At 39.4% G+C, this 17664-nt stretch overlaps 7 non-coding genes across 7 annotated transcripts; all 7 read left to right on the forward strand.

Moving 5' to 3' along the window:
- Positions 1 to 2625: 2625 nt before the first annotated feature.
- trnac-gca (transfer RNA cysteine (anticodon GCA)) lies at positions 2626 to 2697 on the forward strand. Its single transcript has one exon. It is a non-coding gene; the product is annotated as a tRNA-Cys (tRNA).
- Positions 2698 to 5089: 2392 nt separating this feature from the next.
- Positions 5090 to 5161, forward strand: trnac-gca (transfer RNA cysteine (anticodon GCA)). Its single transcript has one exon. It is a non-coding gene; the product is annotated as a tRNA-Cys (tRNA).
- A 1047-nt stretch (positions 5162 to 6208) lies between these two features.
- On the forward strand, positions 6209 to 6280 carry trnac-gca (transfer RNA cysteine (anticodon GCA)). Its single transcript has one exon. It is a non-coding gene; the product is annotated as a tRNA-Cys (tRNA).
- A 1741-nt stretch (positions 6281 to 8021) lies between these two features.
- trnac-aca (transfer RNA cysteine (anticodon ACA)) lies at positions 8022 to 8093 on the forward strand. The gene has a single exon. It is a non-coding gene; the product is annotated as a tRNA-Cys (tRNA).
- Positions 8094 to 8952: 859 nt separating this feature from the next.
- trnac-gca (transfer RNA cysteine (anticodon GCA)) lies at positions 8953 to 9024 on the forward strand. The gene has a single exon. It is a non-coding gene; the product is annotated as a tRNA-Cys (tRNA).
- An 859-nt stretch (positions 9025 to 9883) lies between these two features.
- trnac-gca (transfer RNA cysteine (anticodon GCA)) lies at positions 9884 to 9955 on the forward strand. Its single transcript has one exon. It is a non-coding gene; the product is annotated as a tRNA-Cys (tRNA).
- Positions 9956 to 15038: 5083 nt separating this feature from the next.
- trnac-aca (transfer RNA cysteine (anticodon ACA)) lies at positions 15039 to 15110 on the forward strand. Its single transcript has one exon. It is a non-coding gene; the product is annotated as a tRNA-Cys (tRNA).
- Positions 15111 to 17664: the final 2554 nt, after the last annotated feature.

The raw sequence follows: 17664 nt of genomic DNA on the forward strand, positions 1-17664 counted from the left end.
GAGATCCAGAGGTGTCAGGTAATTTTTTTTTCTATCCACTTGAAATCAAATACATTACTAGTGTGTTTTCCAAGAGGGAGAGATTTTGAAGAGGCAAAATAACTCTCCATCTAAAATGGCCCTTGTTAGACAGTTTTTCCCTCTTACACAGTTTCTGACAGAGGGGGTATAGCTCAGTGTTAGAGCATTTGACTGCAGATCAAGAGGTCCCAGCTTCAAATCCTGGTGCCCCCTTGATGTCAAGTACTATCTAATTGTATCTTGAGAGTGAGAGTGCTCATTTTCAGGAGTTGTTACTCAATCTAAAATGTCCCTCATTTGATGTTTTTTCTCTCAGTCAGACAGTTCCAAACAAAGGTGGAAGTGCGATAGACTTCAGATCAAGAGGACTCAGGTTCAAATCCTTTAGTGAACTTGAAATCAAATACTTTTTTAATGTGTGCTTTCAAAGAGAGAGTGTTCTTTATTAGGTTATGTAGATCTCCATCTTAAATGTCCCTTATTAGACAATTTTTGGACATTTTTCCATTAGCGTGGGAAAAGCTCAGTGGTAGAGAATTTGACTGCAGATCTGTTAGGGCTGCGTAAGTTCAACTGAGATAGGAACAATAGGACAACTGAACTTGATTAAAATAATTGTTTAATTCAAAAGTTAATAAATGGCAAATGCATTTTTCGTATATACGGGTTCACTGCACCACCCCGCAGGGTGGAAACAGAGAAGACACTTGTTACTGACAAAGACATTATAATAAATACTCATGACAGAGATAGTTCCCACTTCCGAGCCGGCCTGTCAGAGTAGAGACTGGGCGTGGTTTAGACTTACCCAGCCTATCGTTGATGTTGGCGCCTTAAGCCAGTCCTGGCCCCTTAGCGCATGTGATGTCCCGACGCTGTTGCTGTGTAGATTACGCTCCTTCACCCCAAAGACTGAGGTCAGACAGCTCTGTAATATTGTCTGAGCTATTCACACCTGTTATACAATTTCCACTGTTCTCGCTCAAGGCTAACTACAGCTTCCCAGCTTCTTATCTGAGCTAACTGTTACTTCCAGCACACACACACAGACACCCAGGCGCCCAGTCCAACAGTTAGCTAATATTCAATCACATTTAATACAGTTACTAATCACGTTTGTTATAGTATTCAATCACATGTAATACAGTTGCTAATATTCAATCACGTGTGTTATAGTATTACTCAGAACCTCACATGTTCTTCGTGTGTATAGCTTATCTGTTATTGTCCATTGTACACCACAGTCAGCAGTCTCCTGATTCACCCCCTCCTGTGTCTCCCTAAGATTAGCACAGTCTCGGTCACACAGTACAGCTTCACACTACTGGTACATTTGTTGCTTCTCTCCTTTTAACACACACACATTTCAGGCTGATATTCATGGTTGGGCCCTGAGCACTGGTAAAAGTGAGAACAATGGAAAATGCAGGAGTCAGCAATTCAAACTTTAATGCATAAGAAGCCCTACTAGCTTATAGTTAGTTAAGCATGTCAAAAAACCTTATAAAACCCCACAGATCAAGCGGTCCCAGTTTCAAATTCTGGTGCCCCCTTAAAATCAAGTGCTTTCTAAGTGTATCTTGACGGTTAGAGTATTCTTTTTTAGATTATGTTACTCAATCTAAAATGTCCCTCATTTGATGTTTTTTCTCTCAGTCTAACAGTACCAAACAGAGTGGGTAGTCTGCTGCTCTTGAGATCCAGAGGTGTCAGGTAATTTTTTTTTCTATCCACTTGAAATCAAATACATTACTGGTGTGTTTTCCAAGAGGGAGAGATTTTGAAGAGGAAAAATAACTCTCCATCTAAAATGGCCCTTGTTAGACAGTTTTTCCCTCTTACACAGTTTCTGACAGAGGGGGTATAGCTCAGTGGTAGAGACTTTGACTGCAGATCAAGAGGTCCCAGGTTCAAATCCTGGTGCCCCCTTGATGTCAAGTACTATCTAATTGTATCTTGACAGTCGAAGTGCTCATTTTCAGGAGTTGTTACTCAATCTAAAATGTCCCTCATTTGATGTTTTTTCTCTCAGTCAGACAGTTCCAAACAAAGGTGGAAGTGCGATAGACTTCAGATCAAGAGGACTCAGGTTCAAATCCTTTAGTGAACTTGAAATCAAATACTTTTTTAATGTGTGCTTTCAAAGAGAGAGTGTTCTTTATTAGGTTATGTAGATCTCCATCTTAAATGTCCCTTATTAGACAATTTTTGGACATTTTTCCATGAGCGTGGGAAAAGCTCAGTGGTAGAGAATTTGACTGCAGATCAAGCGGTCCCAGTTTCAAATTCTGGTGCCCCCTTAAAATCAAGTGCTTTCTAAGTGTATCTTGACGGTTAGAGTATTCTTTTTTAGATTATGTTACTCAATCTAAAATGTCCCTCATTTGATGTTTTTTCTCTCAGTCTAACAGTACCAAACAGAGTGGGTAGTCTGCTGCTCTTGAGATCCAGAGGTGTCAGGTAATTTTTTTTCCTCTCCACTTGAAATCAAATACATTACTGGTGTGTTTTCCAAGAGGGAGAGTTTTTGAAGAGGCAAAATAACTCTCCATCTAAAATGGCCCTTGTTAGACAGTTTTTCCCTCTTACACAGTTTCTGACAGAGGGGGTATAGCTCAGTGGTAGAGCATTTGACTGCAGATCAAGAGGTCCCAGGTCCAAATCCTGGTGCCCCCTTGATGTCAAGTACTATCTAATTGTATCTTGAGAGTTGGAGGGCTCATTTTCAGGAGTTGTTACTCAATCTAAAATGTCCCTCATTTGATGTTTTTTTCTCTCAGTCAGACAGTTCCAAACAAAGGTGGAAGTGCGATAGACTTCAGATCAAGAGGACTCAGGTTCAAATCCTTTAGTGAACTTGAAATCAAATACTTTTTTAATGTGTGCTTTCAAAGAGAGAGTGTTCTTTATTAGGTTATGTAGATCTCCATCTTAAATGTCCCTTATTAGACCATTTTTGGACATTTTTCCATTAGCGTGGGAAAAGCTCAGTGGTAGAGAATTTGACTGCAGATCAAGCGGTCCCAGTTTAAAATTCTGGTGCCCCCTTAAAATCAAGTGCTTTCTAAGTGTATCTTGACGGTTAGAGTATTCTTTTTTAGATTATGTTACTTAATCTAAAATGTCCCTCATTTGATGTTTTTTCTCTCAGTCTAACAGAACCAAACAGAGTGGGTAGTCTGCTGCTCTTGAGATCCAGAGGTGTCAGGTAATTTTTTTTTCTATCCACTTGAAATCAAATACATTACTAGTGTGTTTTCCAAGAGGGAGAGATTTTGAAGAGGCAAAATAACTCTCCATCTAAAATGGCCCTTGTTAGACAGTTTTTCCCTCTTACACAGTTTCTGACAGAGGGGGTATAGCTCAGTGTTAGAGCATTTGACTGCAGATCAAGAGGTCCCAGCTTCAAATCCTGGTGCCCCCTTGATGTCAAGTACTATCTAATTGTATCTTGAGAGTGAGAGTGCTCATTTTCAGGAGTTGTTACTCAATCTAAAATGTCCCTCATTTGATGTTTTTTCTCTCAGTCAGACAGTTCCAAACAAAGGTGGAAGTGCGATAGACTTCAGATCAAGAGGACTCAGGTTCAAATCCTTTAGTGAACTTGAAATCAAATACTTTTTTAATGTGTGCTTTCAAAGAGAGAGTGTTCTTTATTAGGTTATGTAGATCTCCATCTTAAATGTCCCTTATTAGACAATTTTTGGACATTTTTCCATTAGCGTGGGAAAAGCTCAGTGGTAGAGAATTTGACTGCAGATCTGTTAGGGCTGCGTAAGTTCAACTGAGATAGGAACAATAGGACAACTGAACTTGATTAAAATAATTGTTTAATTCAAAAGTTAATAAATGGCAAATGCATTTTTCGTATATACGGGTTCACTGCACCACCCCGCAGGGTGGAAACAGAGAAGACACTTGTTACTGACAAAGACATTATAATAAATACTCATGACAGAGATAGTTCCCACTTCCGAGCCGGCCTGTCAGAGTAGAGACTGGGCGTGGTTTAGACTTACCCAGCCTATCGTTGATGTTGGCGCCTTAAGCCAGTCCTGGCCCCTTAGCGCATGTGATGTCCCGACGCTGTTGCTGTGTAGATTACGCTCCTTCACCCCAAAGACTGAGGTCAGACAGCTCTGTAATATTGTCTGAGCTATTCACACCTGTTATACAATTTCCACTGTTCTCGCTCAAGGCTAACTACAGCTTCCCAGCTTCTTATCTGAGCTAACTGTTACTTCCAGCACACACACACAGACACCCAGGCGCCCAGTCCAACAGTTAGCTAATATTCAATCACATTTAATACAGTTACTAATCACGTTTGTTATAGTATTCAATCACATGTAATACAGTTGCTAATATTCAATCACGTGTGTTATAGTATTACTCAGAACCTCACATGTTCTTCGTGTGTATAGCTTATCTGTTATTGTCCATTGTACACCACAGTCAGCAGTCTCCTGATTCACCCCCTCCTGTGTCTCCCTAAGATTAGCACAGTCTCGGTCACACAGTACAGCTTCACACTACTGGTACATTTGTTGCTTCTCTCCTTTTAACACACACACATTTCAGGCTGATATTCATGGTTGGGCCCTGAGCACTGGTAAAAGTGAGAACAATGGAAAATGCAGGAGTCAGCAATTCAAACTTTAATGCATAAGAAGCCCTACTAGCTTATAGTTAGTTAAGCATGTCAAAAAACCTTATAAAACCCCACAGATCAAGCGGTCCCAGTTTCAAATTCTGGTGCCCCCTTAAAATCAAGTGCTTTCTAAGTGTATCTTGACGGTTAGAGTATTCTTTTTTAGATTATGTTACTCAATCTAAAATGTCCCTCATTTGATGTTTTTTCTCTCAGTCTAACAGTACCAAACAGAGTGGGTAGTCTGCTGCTCTTGAGATCCAGAGGTGTCAGGTAATTTTTTTTTCTATCCACTTCAAATCAAATACATTACTGGTGTGTTTTCCAAGAAGGAGAGATTTTGAAGAGGAAAAATAACTCTCCATCTAAAATGGCCCTTGTTAGACAGTTTTTCCCTCTTACACAGTTTCTGACAGAGGGGGTATAGCTCAGTGGTAGAGCATTTGACTGCAGATCAAGAGGTCCCAGGTTCAAATCCTGGTGCCCCCTTGATGTCAAGTACTATCTAATTGTATCTTGAGAGTCGGAGTGCTCATTTTCAGGAGTTGTTACTCAATCTAAAATGTCCCTCATTTGATGTTTTTTCTCTCAGTCAGACAGTTCCAAACAAAGGTGGAAGTGCGATAGACTTCAGATCAAGAGGACTCAGGTTCAAATCCTTTAGTGAACTTGAAATCAAATACTTTTTTAATGTATGCTTTCAAAGAGAGAGTGTTCTTTATTAGGTTATGTAGATCTCCATCTTAAATGTCCCTTATTAGACAATTTTTGGACATTTTTCCATTAGCGTGGGAAAAGCTCAGTGGTAGAGCATTTGACTGCAGATCAAGAAGTCCCAGGTTTAAATCCTGGTGCCCCCTTGATGTCAAGTACGATCTAATTGTGTCTTGAGAGTCGGAGTGGTCATTTTCAGGAGTTGTTACTCAATCTAAAATGTCCCTCATTTGATGTTTTTTTCTCTCAGTCAGACAGTTCCAAACAAAGGTGGAAGTGCGATAGACTTCAGATCAAGAGGACTCAGGTTCAAATCCTTTAGTGAACTTGAAATCAAATAACTTTTTAATGTGTGCTTTCAAAGAGAGAGTGTTCTTTATTAGGTTATGTAGATCTCCATCTTAAATGTCCCTTATTAGACCATTTTTGGACATTTTTCCATTAGCGTGGGAAAAGCTCAGTGGTAGAGAATTTGACTGCAGATCAAGCGGTCCCAGTTTCAAATTCTGGTGCCCCCTTAAAATCAAGTGCTTTCTAAGTGTATCTTGACGGTTAGAGTATTCTTTTTTAGATTATGTTACTTAATCTAAAATGTCCCTCATTTGATGTTTTTTCTCTCAGTCTAACAGCACCAAACAGAGTGGGTAGTCTGCTGCTCTTGAGATCCAGAGGTGTCAGGTAATTTTTTTTTCTATCCACTTGAAATCAAATACATTACTGGTGTGTTTTCCAAGAGGGAGAGTTTTTGAAGAGGCAAAATAACTCTCCATCTAAAATGGCCCTTGTTAGACAGTTTTTCCCTCTTACACAGTTTCTGACAGAGGGGGTATAGCTCAGTGGTAGAGCATTTGACTGCAGATCAAGAGGTCCCAGGTCCAAATCCTGGTGCCCCCTTGATGTCAAGTACTATCTAATTGTATCTTGAGCGTCGGAGTGCTCATTTTCAGGAGTTGTTACTCAATCTAAAATGTCCCTCATTTGATGTTTTTTCTCTCAGTCTAACAGTACCAAACAGAGTGGGTAGTCTGCTGCTCTTGAGATCCAGAGGTGTCACGTAATTTTTTTTTCTATCCACTTGAAATCAAATACATTACTGGTGTGTTTTCCAAGAGGGAGAGTTTTTGAAGAGGCAAAATAACTCTCCATCTAAAATGGCCCTTGTTAGACAGTTTTTCCCTCTTACACAGTTTCTGACAGAGGGGGTATAGCTCAGTGGTAGAGCATTTGACTGCAGATCAAGAGGTCCCAGTTTAAAATCCTGGTGCCCCCTTGAAATCAGTCACTTTCTAAGTGTATCTCGAGAGATGGAGTGCTACTTTTAAGGAGTTGTTAATCAATCTAAAATGTCCCTCATTAGATGATTTTTCTCTCAGTCAGACAGTTCCAAACGAAGGTGGAATTGCAATAGACTTCAGATCAAGAGGACTCAGGTTCAACTCCTTTTGTCAACTTGAAATAAAATACTTTATGGGTATGTTTTCAAAGAGAGAGTGTTCTTTATTAGGTTATGTAGATCGCCATCTAAAATGTCCCTTATTAGACCATTTTTGGACAGTTTCAATTAGCGTGGGAAAAGCTCAGTGGTAGAGAATTTGACAGCAGCTCAAGAGGTCCCAGGTTCAAATCCTGGTGCCCCCTTGATGTCAAGTACTATCTAATTGTATCTTGAGAGTCGGAGTGCTCATTTTTAGGAGTTGTTACTCAATCTAAAATGTCCCTCATTTGATGTTTTGTCTCTCAGTCAGACAGTTCCTAACGGAGGTGAAAGTGCAATAGACTTCAGAATAAGATGACTCAGGTAGAAATCCTTTAGTCAACTTGAAATAAAATACTTTATGGGTATGTTTTCAAAGAGAGAGTGTTCTTTATTAGGTTATGTAGATCCCCATCTAAAATGTTCCGTATTAGACCATTTTTGTACAGTTTCTATTAGTGTGGGAAAAGCTCAGTGGTAGAGAATTTGACTGCAGATCAAGCGGTCCCAGTTTCAAATTCTGGTGCCCCCTTAAAATCAATTGCTTTCTAAGTGTATCTTGACGGTTGGAGCAATGTTTTTTAGATTATGTTACTCAATCTAAAATGTCCGTCATTAGATGGTTTTTCTCTCAGTCAAACAGTACCAAACAGAGTGGGTAGTGTGCTACTCTTGAGATCCAGAGGTGTCAGGTACATTTTTTTTCTATCCACTTGAAATCAAATACATTACTGGTGTGTTTTCCAAGAGGGAGAGTTTTTGAAGAGGCAAAATAACTCTCCATCTAAAATGTCCCTTATTGCACAATTTTTGGACAGTTTCTATTAGCGTGGGAAAAACTCAGTGGTAGAGAATTTGACTGCAGATCAAGCGGTCCCAGTTTCAAACTCTGGTGCCCCCTTAAAATCAATTGCTTTCTAAGTGTATCTTGACGGTTGGAGCAATGTTTTTTAGATTATGTTACTCAATCTAAAATGTCCGTCATTAGATGGTTTTTCTCTCAGTCAAACAGTTCTAAACAGAGTCGGTAGTGTTTTACTCTTGAGATCCAGAGGTCTAGTGTGTTTTCCAAGAGGGAGCGTTCTTGATTAGGCAAAATAACTGTCCATCTAAAATGGCCCTTGTTAGACAGTTTTTTCCTCCTACAGAGGTTCTGACAGAGGGGGTATAGCTCAGTGGTAGATCTTTTGACTACAGATCAAGAGGTCCCAGGTTCAAATCCTAGTGCCCCCTTGAAGACATGTACTTTCTAAGTCTATCTTTAGAGATGAAGTGCTATTTTTCAGGAGTTGTTACTCAATCTAAAATGTCCCGTATTAGATCTTTTTTCTCTCAGTCAGACAGTTCCAAACGAAGTTGGAAGTGCAATAGACTGCAGATCAAGAGGTCCCAGATTCAAATTCTGGTGCCCCGTTAACTTCTTTGATATAGGGGGCAGCATTTTCACTTTTGGATGAATTGCGTGCCCATAGTGAACTGCCTCCTACTCTGTCTCAGATGCTAATATATGCATATTATAATTAATTTTGGATAGGAAACACTCTCAAGTTTCTAAAACTGTTTGAATGATGTCTGTGAGTATAACAGAACTCATATGGCAGGCAAAAACCTGAGAAGAAATCCAAACAGGAAGTGAAAATTCTGAGAGTGGTCGTTGTTAAAGTCATCGCCTATTCAATTCCCTGTAATATATGGATCTGTTTGCACTTCATACGCCTTCCACTAGATGTCAACAGTCAGTAGAACATGGAATGAAGCTGGGACCGGATGGGAGGGGAATGAGAGAAGTTAAAATCAAGTGCTTTCTAAGTGTATCTTGACGGTTGGAGTAATCTTTTTTAGATTATGTTACTCAATCTAAAATGTCCGTCATTTGATGGTTTTTCTCTCAGTCAAACAGTTCCCAACAGAGTGGGTAGTGTTTTACTCTTGAGATCCAGAGGTGTCAGGTTAAAAATGTTCGATCCACTTAAAATCAAATGCATTACTGGTGTGTTTTCCAAGAGGGAGAGTTCTTGATTAGGCAAAATAACTCTCCATCTAAAATGGCCCTTGTTAGACCGTTTTTTCCACTTATGGTTGTTCTGACATAGGGGGTATAGCTCAGTGGTAGAGCATTTGACTGCAGATCAAGAGGTCCCAGGTTCAAATCCTAGTGCCCCCTTAAAGACATGTACTTTCTAAGTCTATCTTTAGAGATGGAGTGCTATTTTTCAGGAGTTGTTACTCAATCTAAAATGTCCCGTATTAGATCTTTTTTCTCTCAGTCAGACAGTTCCAAACGAAGTTGGAAGTGCAATAGACTGCAGATCAAGAGGTCCCAGATTCAAATTCTGGTGCCCCGTTAACTTCTTTGATATAGGGGGCAGCATTTTCACTTTTGGATGAATTGCGTGCCCATAGTGAACTGCCTCCTACTCTGTCTCAGATGCTAATATATGCATATTATAATTAATTTTGGATAGGAAACACTCTCAAGTTTCTAAAACTGTTTGAATGATGTCTGTGAGTATAACATAACTCATATGGCAGGAAAAAACCTGAGAAGAAATCCAAACAGGAAGTGAAAATTCTGAGAGTGGTCGTTGTTAAAGTCATCGCCTATTCAATTCCCTGTAATATATGGATCTGTTTGCACTTCATACGCCTTCCACTAGATGTCAACAGTCAGTAGAACATGGAATGAAGCTGGGACCGGATGGGAGGGGAATGAGAGAAGTTAAAATCAAGTGCTTTCTAAGTGTATCTTGACGGTTGGAGTAATCTTTTTTAGATTATGTTACTCAATCTAAAATGTCCGTCATTTGATGGTTTTTCTCTCAGTCAAACAGTTCCCAACAGAGTGGGTAGTGTTTTACTCTTGAGATCCAGAGGTGTCAGGTTAAAAATGTTCGATCCACTTAAAATCAAATGCATTACTGGTGTGTTTTCCAAGAGGGAGAGTTCTTGATTAGGCAAAATAACTCTCCATCTAAAATGGCCCTTGTTAGACCGTTTTTTCCACTTATGGTTGTTCTGACATAGGGGGTATAGCTCAGTGGTAGAGCATTTGACTGCAGATCAAGAGGTCCCAGGTTCAAATCCTAGTGCCCCCTTAAAGACATGTACTTTCTAAGTCTATCTTTAGAGATGGAGTGCTATTTTTCAGGAGTTGTTACTCAATCTAAAATGTCCCGTATTAGATCTTTTTTCTCTCAGTCAGACAGTTCCAAACGAAGTTGGAAGTGCAATAGACTGCAGATCAAGAGGTCCCAGATTCAAATTCTGGTGCCCCGTTAACTTCTTTGATATAGGGGGCAGCATTTTCACTTTTGGATGAATTGCGTGCCCATAGTGAACTGCCTCCTACTCTGTCTCAGATGCTAATATATGCATATTATAATTAATTTTGGATAGGAAACACTCTCAAGTTTCTAAAACTGTTTGAATGATGTCTGTGAGTATAACATAACTCATATGGCAGGAAAAAACCTGAGAAGAAATCCAAACAGGAAGTGAAAATTCTGAGAGTGGTCGTTGTTAAAGTCATCGCCTATTCAATTCCCTGTAATATATGGATCTGTTTGCACTTCATACGCCTTCCACTAGATGTCAACAGTCAGTAGAACATGGAATGAAGCTGGGACCGGATGGGAGGGGAATGAGAGAAGTTAAAATCAAGTGCTTTCTAAGTGTATCTTGACGGTTGGAGTAATCTTTTTTAGATTATGTTACTCAATCTAAAATGTCCGTCATTTGATGGTTTTTCTCTCAGTCAAACAGTTCCCAACAGAGTGGGTCGTGTTTTACTCTTGAGATCCAGAGGTGTCAGGTTAAAAATGTTCGATCCACTTAAAATCAAATGCATTACTGGTGTGTTTTCCAAGAGGGAGAGTTCTTGATTAGGCAAAATAACTCTCCATCTAAAATGGCCCTTGTTAGACCGTTTTTTCCACTTATGGTTGTTCTGACATAGGGGGTATACCTCAGTGGTAGAGCATTTGACTGCAGATCAAGAGGTCCCAGGTTCAAATCCTAGTGCCCCCTTAAAGACATGTACTTTCTAAGTCTATCTTTAGAGATGGAGTGCTATTTTTCAGGAGTTGTTACTCAATCTAAAATGTCCCGTATTAGATATTTTTTCTCTCAGTCAGACAGTTCCAAACGAAGTTGGAAGTGCAATAGACTGCAGATCAAGAGGTCCCAGATTCAAATTCTGGTGCCCCGTTAACTTCTTTGATATAGGGGGCAGCATTTTCACTTTTGGATGAATTGCGTGCCCATAGTGAACTGCCTCCTACTCTGTCTCAGATGCTAATATATGCATATTATAATTAATTTTGGATAGGAAACACTCTCAAGTTTCTAAAACTGTTTGAATGATGTCTGTGAGTATAACAGAACTCATATGGCAGGCAAAAACCTGAGAAGAAATCCAAACAGGAAGTGAAAATTCTGAGAGTGGTCGTTGTTAAAGTCATCGCCTATTCAATTCCCTGTAATATATGGATCTGTTTGCACTTCATACGCCTTCCACTAGATGTCAACAGTCAGTAGAACATGGAATGAAGCTGGGACCGGATGGGAGGGGAATGAGAGAAGTTAAAATCAAGTGCTTTCTAAGTGTATCTTGACGGTTGGAGTAATCTTTTTTAGATTATGTTACTCAATCTAAAATGTCCGTCATTTGATGGTTTTTCTCTCAGTCAAACAGTTCCAAACAGATCCAGAGGTGTCAGGTTAAAAATGTTCGATCCACTTGAAATCAAATACATTACTGGTGTGTTTTCCAAGAGGGAAAGTTTTTGAAGAGGCAAAATAACTCTCCATCTAAAATGGCCCTTGTTAGACAGTTTTTCCCTCTTACACAGTTTCTGACAGAGGGGGTATTGCTCAGTGGTAGAGCATTTGACTGCAGATCAAGAGGTCCCAGTTTAAAATCCTGGTGCCCCCTTGAAATCAGTCACTTTCTAAGTGTATCTCGAGAGATGGAGTGCTACTTTTAAGGAGTTGTTAATCAATCTAAAATGTCCCTCATTAGATGATTTTTCTCTCAGTCAGACAGTTCCAAACGAAGGTGGAATTGCAATAGACTTCAGATCAAGAGGACTCAGGTTCAACTCCTTTTGTCAACTTGAAATAAAATACTTTATGGGTATGTTTTCAAAGAGAGAGTGTTCTTTATTAGGTTATGTAGATCGCCATCTAAAATGTCCCTTATTAGACCATTTTTGGACAGTTTCAATTAGTGTGGGAAAAGCTCAGTGGTAGAGAATTTGACAGCAGCTCAAGAGGTCCCAGGTTCAAATCCTGGTGCCCCCTTGATGTCAAGTACTATCTAATTGTATCTTGAGAGTCGGAGTGCTCATTTTTAGGAGTTGTTACTCAATCTAAAATGTCCCTCATTTGATGTTTTGTCTCTCAGTCAGACAGTTCCTAACGGAGGTGAAAGTGCAATAGACTTCAGAATAAGATGACTCAGGTAGAAATCCTTTAGTCAACTTGAAATAAAATACTTTATGGGTATGTTTTCAAAGAGAGAGTGTTCTTTATTAGGTTATGTAGATCCCCATCTAAAATGTCCCGTATTAGACCATTTTTGTACAGTTTCTATTAGTGTGGGAAAAGCTCAGTGGTAGAGAATTTGACTGCAGATCAAGCAGTCCCAGTTTCAAATTCTGGTGCCCCCTTAAAATCAAGTGCTTTCTAAGTGTATCTTGACGGTTGGAGTATTCTTTTTTAGATTATGTTACTCAATCTAAAATTTCCCTCATTAGATGTTATTTTTTCTCTCAGTCTAACAGTACCTAACAGAGTGGGTAGTGTGCTACTCTTGAGATCCAGAGGTGTCAGGTAATTTTTTTTCTATCCACTTGAAATCAAATACATTACTGGTGTGTTTTCCAAGAGGGAGAGTTTTTGAAGAGGCAAAATAACTCTCCATCTAAAATGGCCCTTGTTAGACAGTTTTCCCCTCTTTCACAGTTTTGGACAGAGGGGGTATAATTCAGTGGTAGAGCATTTGACTGCAGATCAAGAGGTCCCAGGTTCAAATCCTGGTGCCCCCTTGATGTCATGTACTATCTAATTGAATCTTGAGAGTCGGAGTGCTCATTTTCAGGAGTTGTTACTCAATCTAAAATGTCCCTCATTTGATGTTTTTTTCTCTCAGTCAGACAGTTCCAAACAAAGGTGGAAGTGCGATAGACTTCAGATCAAGAGGACTCAGGTTCAAATCCTTTAGTGAACTTGAAATCAAATACTTTTTTAATGTGTGCTTTCAAAGAGAGAGTGTTCTTTATTAGGTTATGTAGATCGCCATCTAAAATGTCCCTTATTAGACAATTTTTGGACAGTTTCTATTAGCGTGGGAAAAGCTCAGTGGTAGAGAATTTGACTGCAGATCAAGCGGTCCCAGTTTCAAATTCTGGTGCCCCCTTAAAATCAAGTGCTTTCTAAGTGTATCTTGACGGTTAGAGTATTATTTTTTAGATTATGTTACTCAATCTAAAATTTCCCTCATTAGATGTTTTTTCTCTCAGTCTAACAGTACCTAACAGAGTGGGTAGTGTGCTACTCTTGAGATCCAGAGGTGTCAGGTAATTTTTTTTCCCTCTATCCACTTGAAATCAAATACATTACTGGTGTGTTTTCCAAGAGGGAGAGTTTTTGAAGAAGCAAAATAACTCTCAATCTAAAATGGCCCTTGTTAGACAGTTTTTCCCTCTTACACAGTTTCTGACAGAGGGGGTATAGCTCTGTGGTAGAACATTTGACAGCAGATCAAGAGGTCCCAGTTTCAAATCCTGGTGCCCCCTTGATGTCAAGTACTATCTAATTGTATCTTGAGAGTCGGAGTGCTCATTTTCAGGAGTTGTTACTCAATCTAAAATGTCCCTCATTTGATGTTTTTTCTCTCAGTCTAACAGTACCAAATAGAGTGGGTAGTGTGCTACTCTTGAGATCCAGAGGTGTCAGGTAATTTTTTTTTCTATCCACTTGAAATCAAATACATTACTGGTGTGTTTTCCAAGAGGGATAGTTTTTGAAGAGGCAAAATAACTCCATCTAAAATGGCCCTTGTTAGACAATTTTTCGCTCTTACACAGGTTCTGACAGTGGGGGTATAGCTCAGTGGTTGAGCATTTGACTGCAGATCAAGAGGTCACATGTTCAAATCCTGGTGCCCCCTTGACGTCAAGTACTATCTAATTGTATCTTGAGAGATGGAGTGCTCATTTTCGGGAGTTGTTACTCAATCTAAAATGTCCCTCATTTGATGTTTTTTCTCTCAGTCAGACAGTTCCAAACAAAGGTGGAAGTGCGATAGACTTCAGATCAAGAGGACTCAGGTTCAAATCATTTAGTGAACTTGAAATCAAATACTTTTTTAATGTATGCTTTCAAAGAGAGAGTGTTCTTTATTAGGTCATGTAGATCTCCATCTTAAATGTCCCTTATTAGACCATTTTTTCCGCCCTTGGACAGTTTCTATTAGCGTGGGAAAAGCTCAGTGGTAGAGAATTTGACTGCAGATCAAGCGGTCCCAGTTTCAAATTCTGGTGCCCCCTTAAAATCAATTGCTTTCTAAGTGTATCTTGACGGTTGGAGTATTCTTTTTAGATTATGTTGCTCAATCTAAAATTTCCCTAATTAGATGTTTTTACTCTCAGTGTAACAGTACCAAACAGAGTGGGTAGTGTGCTACTCTTGAGATCCAGAGGTGTCAGGTACATTTTTTTTCTATCCACTTGAAATCAAATACATTACTGGTGTGTTTTCCAAGAGGGAGAGTTTTTGAAGAGGCAAAATAACTCTCCATCTAAAATGTCCCTTATTGCACAATTTTTGGACAGTTTCTATTAGCGTGGGAAAAACTCAGTGGTAGAGAATTTGACTGCAGATCAAGCGGTCCCAGTTTCAAACTCTGGTGCCCCCTTAAAATCAATTGCTTTCTAAGTGTATCTTGACGGTTGGAGCAATGTTTTTTAGATTATGTTACTCAATCTAAAATGTCCGTCATTAGATGGTTTTTCTCTCAGTCAAACAGTTCTAAACAGAGTCGGTAGTGTTTTACTCTTGAGATCCAGAGGTCTAGTGTGTTTTCCAAGAGGGAGCGTTCTTGATTAGGCAAAATAACTGTCCATCTAAAATGGCCCTTGTTAGACAGTTTTTTCCTCCTACAGAGGTTCTGACAGAGGGGGTATAGCTCAGTGGTAGATCTTTTGACTACAGATCAAGAGGTCCCAGGTTCAAATCCTAGTGCCCCCTTAAAGACATGTACTTTCTAAGTCTATCTTTAGAGATGGAGTGCTATTTTTCAGGAGTTGTTACTCAATCTAAAATGTCCCGTATTAGATATTTTTTCTCTCAGTCAGACAGTTCCAAACGAAGTTGGAAGTGCAATAGACTGCAGATCAAGAGGTCCCAGATTCAAATTCTGGTGCCCCGTTAACTTCTTTGATATAGGGGGCAGCATTTTCACTTTTGGATGAATTGCGTGCCCATAGTGAACTGCCTCCTACTCTGTCTCAGATGCTAATATATGCATATTATAATTAATTTTGGATAGGAAACACTCTCAAGTTTCTAAAACTGTTTGAATGATGTCTGTGAGTATAACAGAACTCATATGGCAGGCAAAAACCTGAGAAAAAATCCAAACAGGAAGTGAAAATTCTGAGAGTGGTCGTTGTTAAAGTCATCGCCTATTCAATTCCCTGTAATATATGGATCTGTTTGCACTTCATACGCCTTCCACTAGATGTCAACAGTCAGTAGAACATGGAATGAAGCTGGGACCGGATGGGAGGGGAATGAGAGAAGTTAAAATCAAGTGCTTTCTAAGTGTATCTTGACGGTTGGAGTAATCTTTTTTAGATTATGTTACTCAATCTAAAATGTCCGTCATTTGATCTTTTTTCTCTCAGTCAGACAGTTCCAAACGAAGTTGGAAGTGCAATAGACTGCAGATCAAGAGGTCCCAGATTCAAATTCTGGTGCCCCGTTAACTTCTTTGATATAGGGGGCAGCATTTTCACTTTTGGATGAATTGCGTGCCCATAGTGAACTGCCTCCTACTCTGTCTCAGATGCTAATATATGCATATTATAATTAATTTTGGATAGGAAACACTCTCAAGTTTCTAAAACTGTTTGAATGATGTCTGTGAGTATAACATAACTCATATGGCAGGCAAAAACCTGAGAAGAAATCCAAACAGGAGGTGAAAATTCTGAGAGTGGTCGTTGTTAAAGTCATCGCCTATTCAATTCCCTGTAATATATGGATCTGTTTGCACTTCATACGCCTTCCACTAGATGTCAACAGTCAGTAGAACATGGAATGAAGCTGGGACCGGATGGGAGGGGAATGAGAGAAGTTAAAATCAAGTGCTTTCTAAGTGTATCTTGACGGTTGGAGTAATCTTTTTTAGATTATGTTACTCAATCTAAAATGTCCGTCATTTGATGGTTTTTCTCTCAGTCAAACAGTTCCAAACAGATCCAGAGGTGTCAGGTTAAAAATGTTCGATCCACTTGAAATCAAATACATTACTGGTGTGTTTTCCAAGAGGGAAAGTTTTTGAAGAGGCAAAATAACTCTCCATCTAAAATGGCCCTTGTTAGACAGTTTTTCCCTCTTACACAGTTTCTGACAGAGGGGGTATTGCTCAGTGGTAGAGCATTTGACTGCAGATCAAGAGGTCCCAGTTTAAAATCCTGGTGCCCCCTTGAAATCAGTCACTTTCTAAGTGTATCTCGAGAGATGGAGTGCTACTTTTAAGGAGTTGTTAATCAATCTAAAATGTCCCTCATTAGATGATTTTTCTCTCAGTCAGACAGTTCCAAACGAAGGTGGAATTGCAATAGACTTCAGATCAAGAGGACTCAGGTTCAACTCCTTTTGTCAACTTGAAATAAAATACTTTATGGGTATGTTTTCAAAGAGAGAGTGTTCTTTATTAGGTTATGTAGATCGCCATCTAAAATGTCCCTTATTAGACCATTTTTGGACAGTTTCAATTAGTGTGGGAAAAGCTCAGTGGTAGAGAATTTGACAGCAGCTCAAGAGGTCCCAGGTTCAAATCCTGGTGCCCCCTTGATGTCAAGTACTATCTAATTGTATCTTGAGAGTCGGAGTGCTCATTTTTAGGAGTTGTTACTCAATCTAAAATGTCCCTCATTTGATGTTTTGTCTCTCAGTCAGACAGTTCCTAACGGAGGTGAAAGTGCAATAGACTTCAGAATAAGATGACTCAGGTAGAAATCCTTTAGTCAACTTGAAATAAAATACTTTATGGGTATGTTTTCAAAGAGAGAGTGTTCTTTATTAGGTTATGTAGATCCCCATCTAAAATGTCCCGTATTAGACCATTTTTGTACAGTTTCTATTAGTGTGGGAAAAGCTCAGTGGTAGAGAATTTGACTGCAGATCAAGCAGTCCCAGTTTCAAATTCTGGTGCCCCCTTAAAATCAAGTGCTTTCTAAGTGTATCTTGACGGTTGGAGTATTCTTTTTTAGATTATGTTACTCAATCTAAAATTTCCCTCATTAGATGTTATTTTTTCTCTCAGTCTAACAGTACCTAACAGAGTGGGTAGTGTGCTACTCTTGAGATCCAGAGGTGTCAGGTAATTTTTTTTCTATCCACTTGAAATCAAATACATTACTGGTGTGTTTTCCAAGAGGGAGAGTTTTTGAAGAGGCAAAATAACTCTCCATCTAAAATGGCCCTTGTTAGACAGTTTTCCCCTCTTTCACAGTTTTGGACAGAGGGGGTATAATTCAGTGGTAGAGCATTTGACTGCAGATCAAGAGGTCCC

Source organism: Salvelinus alpinus, chromosome 7 (genome assembly GCF_045679555.1).
Source record: "Salvelinus alpinus chromosome 7, SLU_Salpinus.1, whole genome shotgun sequence".
Taxonomy (NCBI): Eukaryota; Metazoa; Chordata; class Actinopteri; order Salmoniformes; family Salmonidae; genus Salvelinus; species Salvelinus alpinus.